Below are 15,941 nucleotides of genomic sequence, written 5' to 3'. Positions count from 1 at the left end.
TATAAAGAAGACCACGTTGGGAGCCATAGAGAAGGAACACACACAAATGGTTGAACCCCCAGCACAGAGAGAGAGAAAGAGCAGAACCAGCTACGACCAGCTACGAACCAGCTCTAGTCGTCTTTGTGCCTCCATTTTTCTGCTTGTCACTTTTTCTCTTGGTTTCCTCTTTCATTGATGAGAGTTCAACATAGCAACAATGCTCAGGGTTTTCTGTACTACCATCCCTGGCAACCATTCAGCTGCCCTTGTTCCCTCGGGCTTCTTCCGCTCCAAAGCATGCCCTTTTAAATGTAGCTCTTTGTAAAATTATTTTAACACATCAAACGTAGTGTGAGGCAAATAAACCCTGCTCTTCATCTAGCAGTCCTCTGAACCTGTCTTCCCAACCACCTTGGTCTGAGCTTCACTGCACAGCCAGGCCTCTCCGTGTCTCTGGCTAAAGCCGGACAACGTGGTTGGGCAGCAAAGCATGCTGCACAATGGCACATGTTGTGCGGTTTCTTGGGAACGGGTTGGAGAACAGTGGTACTATTGTGCCAGGCATCATTATACTGCAGGGGCCCCCTTGGCTGTAGTTCTCCCGGCCACTCGAGAGGCTGAAAAGGTATTTCACTGGGCTCCAATTGAGAAGACGGCACCTTGAATTCAGCAAATGCCAGTATCCTGTATGCATGTGCAGTTGTAGCAGAGTTGCTGACGGTAGCAATGGCAGAGGCAGGGCCCCTCTCGTGGGACAAATCACTGCACAGAACCACACTGCCACTCAGATGGTCTACAAATCACGAGGAGGTTGGGGGGAGCCATTCAAGGGCACTACACGATGGGCTGTCCAGCTACAGGGGTGCCTCTTTAATGTCTTCGAGCAGTGGAGATTGAAACGACAGACCTGATTGGACAGCTGTGGCTCCTACAATCATTACGTTCAATAACAAAGGCATGACATCCTTGAAAATGGTTGACTGAAAACAAACTCAGTCAGTCAGAACCTCTTATTTTTAGAAAGTTTGTTCTCGTCCTTCAAGTTCAAAGCAAATGAAGGTGAAACGGAGGGAGCTTAAACGCTGTGGGGAAAATGTTCCTTTAAAAGTGGGACGAGGTTTCGCCAGCAGGAATACGGATTCTGACATCAGGTATTATCTGCTAAATAAAGATATATGTTCAGAAATAATATATATTTAGTTGAAGCCATAAATGTCATGGACAAGGCATCAGCGTCTCAGGGGTCAATCTCAGTATGGGAATATTTCATGGAGAATTACTGGAACTCACCACTTTCATGTAGATGAGTGATTAATTATGTAAAGATAAATTGTAATGTGGATATAAACAATTTTTAAAGAATGTGTTTACACAAATTCAATCTAAATGTCTTTCCTTAGATCATAATACTGCTAGCAGGTGGATTGTAATCAAACTTGTTAAGTGTTAAGCCACTACCAATAGTTACAACCAGGAAAATGAAGGAAAATGAGGACCAGCACAAAAACAATAGAATTTACCACCACAAGTTTAAACCCCAGTTACCATAGCACCACTGTGTGATGAAACAGAGGCAGGGCTGTGTGTCCATATGGAAATATTCAGGGAAAGCCCAGACAGGAAAACTGAAATGCCCTGTAGTCTGTAGACACTATGTCATCCAAAAACACATGTGCATCAGCCTGCATGAGCAGTTACAGTTTACCCTGATTTCAAAACAACATGTTTCTAAGATATTAAATTCCCCGAAAAATTATTACATTTGAGAGATTCAGTTTAACTACGTCACATGAATTTTAAAGATCTCCACATACGTCTTTATTTTCCTAAATGTAGTAAGCAGCATTACAGTCCATAGACAGGCTGACAGGGTGAGAATTATTATTGCTCTACAATCTAAACATCTCAATATTGCTCTCTGTTACACTTACATAATTCCAGTAAACCACATCTTTCTCAAGAACGGACACTACAACTGCTACTGCTACGGTACGATACGACAGGATACTGTACTCCTACTGCTACTGTGGGAATTTAAGAAAAGCTTTAAAAAGCTTATCAAGAAATTAAGCAATAGATTGGAGAAAAGGAAATAAAAAACAGAAGCACTTCATGGAAAAAAGAAGGATTATCTTTAGAAATCCGTTGTTTCTCCATTGATATCCAAACTTTCGAACGCTAAGCAAGTGTTAATTGTGATGCTATTGGTCGGAGTAAATGAGTCTTTTCACAGCAACAGCAGAGGCTATGTTTATTCAAGCCCTCATCCAAAACATCACCTCAGTTTGCCAGCACAGAGCAAGTGCATGCTCCTCAGACTGCCGGCTCTGACGTAAGCAACTCTGCTGGGAGACGTCATGCCACATGGAGGCAAACAGAACCAGGCCGTTTCCCTGATTGTTATTCCTGAGCTGAGACCTGAGCTAAATAATGTTGTGCATGCTGATTCAACCTAACTTATTGCTATGCATGTGTGTATTTAGGTTTGTAGTTCATTCGATGAATAATTAAACGTGCTTCTGTGTGTGTGTGTGTGTGTGTGTGTGTGTGTGTGTGTGTGTGTGTGTGTGTGTGTGTGTGTGTGTGTGTGTGTGTGTGTGTGTGTGTGTGTGTGTGCAGTTTATGCAAGGAGTAATTTCAAACTGTAATACTGCCTCCTCTGCCACACTTGATGACATTCTCATAGGCCTCTGGCCACATAAGCTTTCTTAATTGAGTCTCCAGTGTAATTTTCAGACACTCCTAATCTGCTGAAGTGTGTGTGGACAATCATTAAATGTTTTTCACTCTTTTTTCTTGCATCCAGGTCCATGGATGCAGTAAAAGAAGAGCTAAAATATTTTAAATGTCATCAAGAAGCCTGAATGACATTTTATTCTTAAAATTATCTACTGCATCGTCACGCCTACGCAGGTCATTTGAAAGACAGCAAAGCTATCTCACCAAAGCAGTTCTGAAAATTTTAAATATAAACTCACTCACTAAAGGATTTTTTATGGTACCATAGCTGCCAAACCTATTTTGCTTTCTTTTAATAGCCGCTGAATTAAAAAAGAAGACAGACAGCATCTAAAGCAATTTATCCATCCTCCCTTTATGTCCATGAACAGGAACAGATTTCCTGCAGATTAAGAGATTACACATGCCCACAATTTCACTGATGAGCAGCTAATAGATCTATCAGCGAACATTTTATTGTAAAACAGTGGGTTGTGACTTGGGACCTCTGACTATCACGACGATAGAGCAGATCAGATTAGGGCCCACCTCGCTCAAGCAGGAAATCAGGATCAAACCGCTCAGGTCACTCCATACACTCAATTGCTCGTGTATAAAAATAGCCGCAGAGGAGTGAATAGCCTGGCTGTAACCCTACGTCATGTCACACACAAAGCTGCGTTTAAGTGCTTCCGCATGTGCCACTGAACACAGCAGCTGCCTGAAATAAGCAGTAAACATTCGGGAAACGCATCCAACAACCATCTGTCTGTATTCTGGTTCTTCACAGAAGGGTGAACTTTGCACAGAAATACACTCGATAACGCACACATACCAAGGCATTTGGTGTTGTATGAATTAATTAATTATATGTTGAATTAATGAAACATCCCAAACAGCTACTGTCAGAAAAGCGGAAAAAAAAACCCTTAATTACCAAAATGTGTAACTGAGACCAGTGTAGAATTACGCTTGCTGTAGAACTGAGATGTTTGCAGAAGATTTTTTTGACTTACACAAAACCGCCAGTACTAGTAAACTTTTACTAATGTCTTCTACAGTTTATCTAGCACATTTATATGCAATATAGAGTTTAACAGATAATGGACTAGGAAACACAATAATGAATGTATCCCAAGATCGTTTTCTGAAGATATAATAATGGCCTACATGTCTAGCCTAACACAACACTTCATTGGTCTATAAAAGTTCTTATTTTCTGCACAGACTATGTTAAATGACTTAAAGTAAAAGACAGTAAAAGAAGAGCTTATAATTCCATGTGTGCCAACTTTAATCACTTCAGTTTGGGATCTGGTTCTTCTCTAAAGCAATGGCAAGTGAGGCTCATGGGTATTGTAGTTTTTAGAGTCACGTGCCATACCAAACTGATGGCAAAATCTCAATTGCTTAGAAATAAAGTTGAAATAATTAAAACCAACAGCTCTTCTGTTGATACCTATTAATTTCTGTATCCAGGAGGTGTTTCTGTGTTGAGGACTGTGCTGGGCAAGTGGCTTGAAAAATGTCATCAATTACTCATAATAATAAACATTATGGTTTAACATCCGGCGAGCCTGCGGAGGTATTTACTAACCATCAACAGCAAGCCTGACGTTTCCAACTGTGAATGCACACGTGACTTCAGTAGCCCCATTCTCAAAGTGCAGAAACAGCATTCACACAGCGTTCAACCCTCAACTAAACCAGGTGAGTCCTGGATTAAGCCTTACCAGTAGCTAAAGTTAGCAGGACAGCTAAGAAGACAGAAAATGTAAATAAGACAATTTAGGGAGTCTCATTCCTCCTCCTTTTGCAGGGGCGAACTGCCTACGCACGCTTCGAGTCCCTGCGCCAAGCTAGCATTTCCCAGACTGGACCAGATTTGTCCTCAAAACTGTTATCAGTCCTCCCTTAACCCTCCTCGTAAGACAGTGAACAAGCTAACGCCCCAAAATGATAAAGTAGCAGAGCGTTAGTGGGATTAGTGCCTGTAATGTAATAACTAAATTTCAAATTGTAATCCCTTACACTGCTTGTGACTGAAAATGAGTGATTAAAGCTTTACTGCCCAACAGTGACTGAGAACACTGAGGAGACAAATTAAAGGTCCTGTATACCCACACAGGTGCTTTCAGTTATTCTGGCCGATTAAACCTGTGCTCGGGTTGAAGGTGTGTTGTGGGAATTGGCCAAATGTGGGAAAGATACAAGATGCAATAAGTTTTATATTACTCTCTTGTAAGTAGAGTAAGATTGTGCTCTGCACATCAAGAGTCTGGTGTATCTGTTGACTAGTGTTGAGGGTTTTATTGCTGCTAGGCATTTAACTTTCAGTGGGGGAAAAGATGCCACCTGCAATAAATTGCTTTATCCTCTATTTCTCTTTCCTTAAGGTATTGATGCCCCCCCCACCCCCTCCGCTGCACACCCTGAGTACTACTGTGATTAGCCAGCAGGGAGAACAGGAGATTAATTTATGACTAAGAGATTTGTATTTCAGCTTCTGAGATATTCCTCATCTCCAGGCTTCCTATAAGCTACTGTGAGATACACACGTCAGAGACTATAAAATGATGCAGGATGTGGTCTCGCATTAAAATATGCACTGTCAGATGGAAGGTATTATTTCACAGCAAGTCAAGTGTGTCAGACAGAGTCTCTAATCAGGATCATTCTGTATGCTCAAAGTAGGAAAAAATAATGTTTAGAAAAATTTGCCCTCCAATCTCCTCAGATCCTATATTTCTTTACAAAAGGAGTACTAAAGTACTGGATAGACTGGGGAATTGCATGGCCCAATGTAAATGAAATAATTATCTGGCTTCACACAAACATCACCACATAACACGTTATGTTGTGTCTATAGTCAGTCATGTATAATAAATACCCGATTATAAAAATAACATCCAAATTATGCAAAACTATTGACACGGTCTTTGATTATTTACTTATCCCAAACTATTTGCGACCATTAGAGAAAGTTTAAAAAAGGTTTTAAGAGGGCTGTTATCCTGCTTTGTGAAATCGGAATGACAGCTGTATGTCTTTGAAGCACATTGGTGACAATTGTTCAACAGATGGTCAGTTTTACCAAACTGGTTTACTGGTTTCCATTGCACCACACCCAGCTGTAACCAAACAGGCTGTTTGTGGCATTTTTCAAAATCTACGATCGGGATTGGCGGACAGTATTGATAGCCCTGCACCCTAACTTAATTTTCCCAGTTGTGACATCGCCACTGAGGGTCAGTTCAGAAATAGTTGCTCAGATGGTGCAATTTTATCACATCAAAAAGTTGGTGAAACAGTGAAGAGAACCTGCTCCATGTTTTAAAATCCTTTAAACAACATCAGTGATGTAGATTTCTGCATGAACCTGAAAGGAATGGATATGGACCGTCTTCAGTTTAAGACACCGCCCGACTCAACCTGACTGGTACCCTGCCCCAGTAAACACTAACCAAAACCTTGTCAGGACTGGTTGGGTTTGGGTTGGGTAGCACAACATTACAGGCAAATCCAACCCAAGACAATTTTTGTTTTCCATAATACAATCCATAATGCCTTTTTAAGACTGCGTAAATTTTGGGTGGTCACTTGTTCGATGTCTCAATTTTGTGTATTTCCTGTATAAGACTGAAAGTCTTATGCCGTCTTGTCTTTCGGCATGACTGTGGTGCTGCAGATCGAGGATGATGGGTGTCGGCACTACAAGGTGATGCTGCACCCAAGAAAGGGTCAGACATGACGCAGCGTGAATTGTCTTTGGTGTTTTTTGCGAAACGCCTACGTGGGAGCAGTGTGGTGACTCACTGAAAATGTGACTTGTTAATAAAATCACACATGACTTTCTGTCACTTTGGCTCAACTCTAAACTGGACACCCCAGAGACAGGAAGGGACAGTAGAGCTGAAACATAACCATAGATAAAGTGCACTCAGCCAGCTTTAAACAATGCAGGCACGGCAAGTGATGGTAATATCATAAGATATCAGATTTACATAAATAAAAATTCAGGGTGCTGAGCTTGAAACATAATTACCGTCTAAATTAACTAAATGAGGCAAAGTTGCACGTTGTTAATTGCGCAGTAAGAGGCAAGGGCTGTTTTATTACAAGTTTTTTTTTTTAATTTATGCAACTTGAATAATTAAACAAGATTCCAAGGAACTGAAAAAGAGAATGAAAGACCTTGAAAAACACAACAAACAAAAAAATGCAATTCAAAGCAAAAAGTGGAACAGATGATGTTGATGCATTTGTCTGGAGCTCTAAAATAATAAAATATGGTGTTCATTTATTACGACTACTCTTTTTCTTTCTAATTATGCATTTTTTTAAATTATTCAGTTGTTTATGTTGAATATAATTTCGGGCAGTTCTTAGTGCATTGTTCCTTTTTAATACACCTCTGTTTTTCTCTTTAAAGATGGAGATATTTCCATTTATAACTGGTCCTATCAAATCGTGTGAAGGTTATGAAATCTAGCGAAATCTGTAATCAAGCAGATTTCCTCCTGTTGTTTGCACAATCTTCCATTAAGCGCATCTGCATTGTCTTAGATGGCAGTCAAATTGTGGCTCCAGTCTGCCGTGCATGTTTGATGCACAATGTTACACATGCACTTCTCCAGGTGCAGCATGCCCCTATAACTAGGGACTAAAACCAAAGTAAATTCAAATCTAACTTCGGTATTGTGTCGGGATTTCTGAGAAGATCTAAAAGCGGGAAGGTTAATCTGAAACAGAAACAGCCATTTCAGAAAGGAAAAATTCTGAAAATGGCAGTCATTCAACGTATCACCAGCGTGGGTACAAATACTGTTTCCACCATGATGCTCTCGTGATGAGCTGCTTTAAATATTGACAGATTAATAAGATTCTGTGCAGCCCCACATCTGTTTCAACAAGATGCTGTGTATTTAGAACAAATTCACTCGATCTGAATGTGATCTCAGCCCTGTGGCTCCTTGGCTCATAAGCCGCCTTCATCACCTCTGTGAAGAGCACAGGAACACTGTGCTCTGCACCAAGGTATTCTCGTTTGGCAGTGAGTAAGAAGTGAAAGCCAGAAAGCTGCATAAATTAAAAATTAGAATTCATACATGTAATAAAGCACCATTAACATATGTATTATATTTATTCAAGTATTATTATAATTATTAAACAAGGATTGTTTTCACATTGGTACAAAGTTCTTAAAGTGCTGAGATGCAGTAGTGTCTTAGCCCTTTTATCTGATCAGATTTAGGCCAAAGCAGCATGTTATTGGGATGGCTGCTACTGTGATTTTGTTTTCCTTATAACTTCAACAGAAGGGACATGTATTTACACATACCACATTTGTTCCATTCATTTTATCTGAATGAAAAAAGTAAGGATGATGAGCACTGGCCTGGACAATAACTTAATGCTGGCATAGTAATGCCATTCTTCAAACTCAATCAAATTTCAACTGTTCTCAGACTGTTGCCAAATACAACACTGGAGGCGAGTGCCAGTATACTCCATGCCAAATGAAGGAGCTTGCAAGTCATGGTGAGAACAAAGATGACTTGCAGACATCTTCAAACCAAGAGGTTATTGTATAATTATGTGAATGTAAAACAAAAATATCTGACAAAGAACTCATCACATAACACTGCTGACACATGGCAGGCGACAGTGTATTGATGATGAATGATGTGTGCAAACATTTGAACAAGTTCAGTCTTTTTCCCTGGATGAATATATGGAATTCAGTTTAATTTGGAGTATCTTGCCAACTTAACAGTGAGACTAAAGGAGACCAGGACCAGTAAGTCACTGGTTAACACAAATATCTTGGCAGGAATTGAAAAACTCAAAATGAACACATGCAACACTTTCTTTCCCCGTTGAGGTATCTCCGGGGAACCAACTAAACCCCCGTGGAACCAGAGTGGCAATATGAATTAGACTGCGGCTATGCTGATAAAGCAAGCTCATTAGTTGCAAAAAAATGAGCTTGCTTTTATTCAGTCAGTGTGCCTGATTAGATAAGGCAGGTTAGGAAGCTGAGGATGATGAAACAGATGTTCTGGTGGAAATGTAATATTTGTCTTTCCAGAGTTCCTTTCAAACCGAATTTTTATTGCTGACACACAAGGATCCTGGGCAGATGGTCCCTATACTTAAAAGCAAAGAGGTGGCACCAGTACACTCCACACACCTTACACATACAGACCAATTACACACCTTTGTTTGATAGAATACTCTATATATTATAGAATATTTGACAGAAGTATTTTATTAGTTATAAAGTTCCAAACTCTAGTATCCAGTCCAACAGATGGAGACAATGCAACATAAGAGGAGAAGTCATTAAGTTATCAGCGAGGTAGGCTAAAATTAGCAACAAGTTAAACAGGCCATCAGAGCTAACAAACTCAGAAAAGTCACTAATGCAAGTTCCTTTTGTAAGGTGGAGATTGAGATTAAGATAAAAATAATAATAATAAACCAGTGATATAGTGTGGTGACTGTGTATCTCTCAGCTTGTTTTGATGTTTTTAGCCCTCTTTTGGACAAAAATTAACTGATGCAGTTTTAAGGGGACATGCTACAAAATAAATCTATCAGTTAGTAGTTTGGAGCTTGCTCCTTCATGGAGAACGGCAGCTGCAGTCAGCCTGGATTCACAGCACATACAATGAATTCCAATGCAAACCAGATTTACGCCAAAAAACAAAAACAAACATATGAAAACATCCATAGAAACTATAACCAGACAGATAAAGGATTTTTGACGCCAATATTGATATTGATATTTGAGAGTTTAAAAAATCTGATAATGATATATCGGCTGTTTTTAATTTTCCTGTAATCTATAAAATAAATGAACCTTTTTGATAATGTCATCTTAATATTTTTTTTAAACAATTGTAGCTAAAAAATGTACTGGGCAGGATATTTTACAGTTGAGAAGGCAATTGTTACCAGTCTCTGAGGGACAAACTATAGAATGGTGGCTCTGTTTCAAAACATATCATTTTCTGTTCTTCATTGCTTGCCAATAATTGGCTGCCATATATATGACACTGACATATCTGCAGTTAGCAAGGACCAGCCGATATATTGCCCTGGCTGATTTATTGGTCGCGCTCTGAGTAATAACCTGGTTATTACTTAGTTGGGGTACTGGATGGAACAAAATATTTCATCTAATAATGTTAAATCATTAAAATCAAACTGACTAAGAGAAAACTCTTTTCCTGTATACTACGTGTATACCAGAGTGTTCAATAATGGCAAAAATACATTTTATAATGTTAGTATGACCTCACAATGTCCAAGACTCTGGATTTTGTACAGAAAAGTAAGATCTAGCTTTAATAGGGCTGCAACATTATTTTCACGATTAATCTGCTGACACATTTTTCTCAATTCATCATTTTATCTATAAAACTTCAGAAAACGGTGAAAGATGCCCATCACATTATGATTAACTAAGACCAAGAAAAGTAGCAAATTCTCTGATCTGAGGAACTTGAATCATGTGTTTGACATTCTCGCTTATAAAATGACCTAAATGATTAATCACTTATCAAAACAGCAGCAGATTCAATTTCTTCCTGATCAGCCCATCTTTGCAGCACTACCTGTACCTAATAGATCTTACTTGATAGAAAACTGACAGCATAAGACTTTTTGTCTCTCCTAGTAACTCAGTTGTGGTTAGTTTGCACCGTCGCTCGAAGAGCATGGTGTATAGGGACTGAGCATAAAGGACAGCACCGACACAGCCAAGGACAAAGGCGAGAACACAGAGGAATCTATGAGGAAACCGTATGCCAGTTGTATATTAGTTTGAACAATAGTACAAAATAAGCAGCTAACTGCTCGTCCATCGAGACAGTCCTCCCTCGCCACCACACTGTTCAATGCCACCTCTGTCTTCTCTCAATCATGTGCCCCAAAACAAAGGACCATCCTCTCCTGGCATTTACCACCAGACTCTCTCCTGTTTCCTCCTCATCACATGGGGGGAAAGAAAAAGAAAGGGAGTGCATCATTGGGGCGAATGCATTCATTCAGCTGGAAGTACAACTCACGCAGTGTGTGACCACCATAGTGGATGCTGCTTTGCTGACTCTGTCACATGCCACAGCACCATGGAAGCCCAAATCCCAATCCACAGAGAACTCCTGAGCACAGCAGGCACCCACTGTAAGCAGATCAATGTAAGGCTTAAGTATCAAATCCCTTATAGAACTCAGAATTGTGCTGATTACAATAGCCCAGTGATGGATATTGAGCAAAAAATACTGCTCCAGATGAAGCTCAGAAGTCATGTATTCAGACTTTGGGGTTTCTGAGGTGGCATAGTGGTAAGATACTTTCTTCTATCTGCCCTGCTGAGGTCTTTGGCAATTCAATCAAGCCCCGTGAACACCAAGAGACACTCATACTGACCCCATACTCTGACTTCCCAATGAAAAGGGCAAGTGAAAAAAATGCCCTGTGGCAGTGGTTCCCAACCTTGCGGTCTGGAATGAAAAAAACAAAAATCCTGCAACACATGATTAAGTCTACATTTCTTTGGTCTTTGTTTTTTCTTATTATATACTATATGTTTATATCATACCTCTTCCAGCCTGAAAATGTTTTTGTTGAATTGCACACAAGTCATAGATATGCACCCTGTGGTCCCAAGTAGACATTGCTTAGTATTAAGCAGTCACAACCACAAAAAAAAAAGGAAATGAATGGAAAAAAAATGGGAACCACTGCATTATTGCAACTGATAATATAGATATTTTTGTACATGCAGTCAAACCCAGATAATATAGGACATGGATTTCAGCCAGAATGAAATTTCAATTAAACAGGCAACTGTTCCCAGTAGACATGGATTAGAGACTCTTCTCAATCTATGTCTGATTACTGGACAGCACAGTGTTGAGGGTATAATAATTTTTTTCCTACTTCGAGCTCATCTAACCAATAAGCTGGCATTTATCCTGAGTGATACGACCTTATGCAAGCTGCAGTTCATCTATGATATCCCTCAGTATGTCCTCAGATTCCACAAGTCTTTCATTAAACCACAATATGACCAGCAAAAGCCTAAGCACCTGCTTGCCCTCAAAGGGATATATATATATACCTTATGTCTAGAAAGTACCAGATTGAAGCTAGTATTGTATGAAAACACATGATCGACACTCTATAAGATGTATATTTCAAACTATTCTGAATAATTACTCGACATCCCTTGGGACCAATTTGATGGGTCACATAACCTCAGCTCTCTGTTCAGGCAATAGGTTGGTAAAGAATAGATGTATCCAGAGCTAAAGCTGCAGTACGTTTGCACACAAACTCATAACATCATTAGATTTTGTGCATCCCATGCTTTTCAGTCTTTATAAAGCTTTGACTCTGCAAACACAACATTGTCTTTTTGTAACCAGAGAGCGTACAGGGTAAAGCAAATATTTCAGTTTACCTTTTTAAAGACTAAAATCAAATCCCAGCAATACCTTAAGGTCAGAAAGAGGTTCGTGTCCTGTCATAGTTTAATACCACTGACAAAGTCACAGCAGGGTGGTCCTTTTGTTCTCGCAGTGAATTGCCCTCTAAGACTGAACAATTCTTTCATGTTTTCTTTTCGCTCCTGTAGAGGTAAACCAGTACTGCAGCAGAGTAATAATATATGCCGCAAGGACACATAGCTTTGATCTAAGTAAACAGGAATCTCCGTATCTATGTCTGATCCAATAGTGAAGAAAAGAAGAGACAGAAGAAGGAACCATCAACACTTCTCTTCCACTAACCTGACAGTGAAAAAGAAGAAAGCACGACCACGACAAGACCTTGTATGTGGCTGGACTGTGTATGGCGAATGTGTGACACGTAGTTGAAAACCGTTGTGAAACCGCTGTGAACAACTACTTTCAACAGAAAGCAGCTAAAGTCTGCTGAAAAAGTCGCTAAATATCACTAGATGACGTAACACGCTAATTAGGACATTCATGATGTCACTGCATCTTCTTGCCTTCCGCCTAGTTGCAGCCAGTTTCAGCCCCTTAATCTGTTTGCTTCTCTCCTACTCTCCTCGCTCATACATACAGTAATTTAATGCAGCCGAGTTCCCAATACAGCTGTTCTCATTTACATGTTTTTCTGTTTCTGTTGTCAGACAACGGAACAAGTATGAAATAGTGACTGAAATGTGGCCCATTAAGACTAAATTTGAACCAGCTGTCACTTCCAAGCCATTTCCAAGCGGCTGCTCTGCACTGCTAAAATCCTGATGTTATAACTGTGACATCGTCTGCAAAAACTCACCATGCACAGAAGTTAAAGACAACGGCTTTGCTGTGATTTCAGCTGTATTTACTTGTAATATGATCACTCAGAGAGAGAGTTAGAGGCTCATTCAAATCTCAGCTGCTGTGCGGTCAGTTGAATGAGATGCATAGAGAGGTGTGCCTGCCGCGGGAGAGGCCGACCTCGCGCTCACGGAGCAATACTGGCGACTCTCCTCATCAGATTGTAGCTAAGGGTTGTCCAAAAAGTTGCTAGATTTTTCCCTAGATGCTTTGTTGAAAAACAGTTACTAAAGGGGTCTGAAAAGTCAGCAAATTTAGCAACAGAGGTGCTATTAACTTTGAAAGCGCATCAGTCAATCGGGGAAACACTTACCCAGCTGACCAGTGGTGTAACGTCATCACTCAGTCAGTCAGCGACAGACATTCGCATTTATGGGGCTGGCCCCAGTGTGGCGGTCCAGCCTAAAATCCTACTTAAAATAGCTACTTTGCTGTTGGCCAGATGTGATGGCTACAGGCTGAAATGAGCAGTGATTTCATCATGTTGAGAACCGTTTACGGTTTTAAATAAGGGCTGTGACCTTTGCTGAATGGCACTCCCCACTCTTTCCCACTTGTCAATCAATACATTCTGTAGTTAACCTGAGAGGCAATGACATTTATATCACAATGTCTTTTCTGTCTCCATTCCAGTACTGAGCTGTGTACCGGCATGGCACACACACACACACACACACACACACACACACGCTCCCTGTCATACACATGTACATATACACAACCCGAAACACACAAATGCAGGGTTTAATCACACACTGGATCAAAAGCTCAGCACGCACAATACCGGCTGAGGCTGGATCAGTCTGTTCACACTGTGATTTCATCCTCGGATGGGGTAGGAGAAAGGCAGCACCCGGGCCCATGACAAGCCAGCGAGAGAAGGCAGTCAATTCTGACAGCAGAAGCCAAGCGGGTCAGACAGGAGCTCTCGTCTGCTCCAGCCTGTCAAGTCCAGCAGTCACAGTCTCACCTGCTGCCCACAAGCCCTTGACGTGACTCATCGTGGAGTAGAGAATGACTGGGGACTTTGCCTGCTCCAGGTGACTCGGGAAACCATGTTGTTGCTAAGAGTTTTATCTGGTTAATGAGATTTTTTGCACCTAGCCTAGCTGGATGGATAGATACAGTTGTTAAATGTCATTCTAGGTAAGCATACAGGACAATGGAGAATGCCATTCTGAGAAATCTGGTTATCTATGTGCATGTTAGAAAATTCAGTACTTACATGTATTGCCTTAAAATCAGACAAAGCAGAAAAAAGTAATGTATAAGTGCTTACAAGCAGAACCTTTTTTTCCAGCCAACAACATCACATACAGACGCAGATATATATCACGTATAATATGATTTGAGAGCTGCGTTGCCCCCCTTCCTAGTTAGAGTTGGCATCTAACCAAAAGTCTGAATATGTCCCTCAGACTAGGCAAGATCAAAAAAACATGAAGACCAGATGGCACCTGTAGCCAAGCTGTGACGTGGTGTGAGCCAGCTGTGGGTGCTTGGCAGGCTAGACTTATAAAATATGACAGGCAGTCCAAAAATTAAGCTGTGTTGAGAATCTGCTATATCCAAGCATGGTGGCAACCCAGTCACTGGACGTTTCAAACAGGCATTACAAAGCCATTCCTAGTCCCCAGTGCCACACATGCCATAAAAATAGCCATGCCATGAGTGTTCAGAGTAGAGGTTGTTGTGGCCATTTGAAAAAAAAATGAAAAGAAAAATCACATTAAGTAGCAGTGATTGAGGATAAGAGTTCAGGAATCCACATGGTCACGGAGGAGCTTCCGGCAGGTCCCTCCCTTACTAAGCTTCTCCACTCGATCATGGTAGAGGGGTTGAGGGTGACACTGGGATAACTGTTTTAATCAGAGATTTCGCTCGGTTATCCTCTGGGACACAGAGGAAACATTTATCCCGTTGTGTACCAAATCATTCCTGCAGATTTTCACATAAGCCCCGGGAAAGAAACTACTCACAGGGGGAGTCTGTGTAATCCAAAGGGGGTCACCGAATCTCAACAGTAGGGTACCCAGCTACACATGAGGACCAAGTGAAGCACGTTCGTAGTGTCACACCTGTCTACAGCTGGACCGGGGACCGCATGCCGCAGCCTGACCATATCTCGTCTTGACTTTTACCCTCCGTGTATCTAAACTCCCGTTTTGCGAATGTTGCACGCGGACTTGGCGAGCGGACTGATGCTGCACGTAGGCTACACGCACGACGAGCGTCGTTTTTGTTTTTATTGAAATTCATTCTAATATATAGATCTCCATATCTGTAAAAAATAAAAATAAAAAATAAAAAAGAAGGTTCGTTAATAAGTTTAAATACGTTATAAGGGCTACACATGACGGTTATAACGAGCAGCAGTCTTTCAGTGCCTTACCCAGACCGGTACCAGTGTCCTACTCCAACTCCGAATATCTCCACACAGACCCTGCCTCCGCTCACTGCTCGGCTGCCGTGGCGCGTCGTCAATTCCTCTGCCCCGCCACGTCCGTCCGCCTTCCCCTTTCAAACGCCGTTAATGTCATGCGTTTCCCATTGAATTGTCCCTCGTAATCTCCTCAAAATGTTCAAAAAGTGTCCGGGTTCCGCCTACCGCTCCGCACGCACGGAGACTCCCGTCGAATCACTGCTGTGTGTACGTCGCGAAGCCGGCGCGCACGGGGACTCGAGACTCGCTTGGCACGCGCCTTTTCTCGTCGTTTGGAAAATGATGACCGGCGTTAGGCTGATATCGTCAGCCCGTTAACGGCTCGTGTGCGCCGCCTTTAACGGGCTGGGAACGAGGCGGTCGTGGCACACGGTTAACGGTGGCGCGGTGCAGGCCAGTTCATGTTTATGGATTTATCGTCGTGCTTGAGCGCTCATTGT

The 15,941-nt window shown here is 41.3% G+C and overlaps 1 protein-coding gene across 2 annotated transcripts in view; it reads right to left on the bottom strand.

The window, feature by feature from the left end:
- Positions 1-15,554, bottom strand: part of LOC120782919 (sodium-coupled neutral amino acid transporter 3-like) — a 36,899-nt gene extending 21,345 nt beyond the window's left edge. The window contains exon 1 of one of the 2 annotated variants that reach the window (XM_040115481.1): positions 15,451-15,554. The gene's annotated coding sequence lies outside the window, so the exon portion shown is untranslated. Of the gene's footprint in view, positions 1-14,337; positions 14,374-15,450 lie in introns of those variants that run through there. The other variant, XM_040115482.1, reaches the window with a different exon arrangement.
- Positions 15,555-15,941: the final 387 nt, after the last annotated feature.

This window comes from Xiphias gladius, chromosome 21 (genome assembly GCF_016859285.1).
Source record: "Xiphias gladius isolate SHS-SW01 ecotype Sanya breed wild chromosome 21, ASM1685928v1, whole genome shotgun sequence".
Taxonomy (NCBI): Eukaryota; Metazoa; Chordata; class Actinopteri; order Istiophoriformes; family Xiphiidae; genus Xiphias; species Xiphias gladius.
This window is presented reverse-complemented; position numbering and strand designations above follow the sequence as displayed.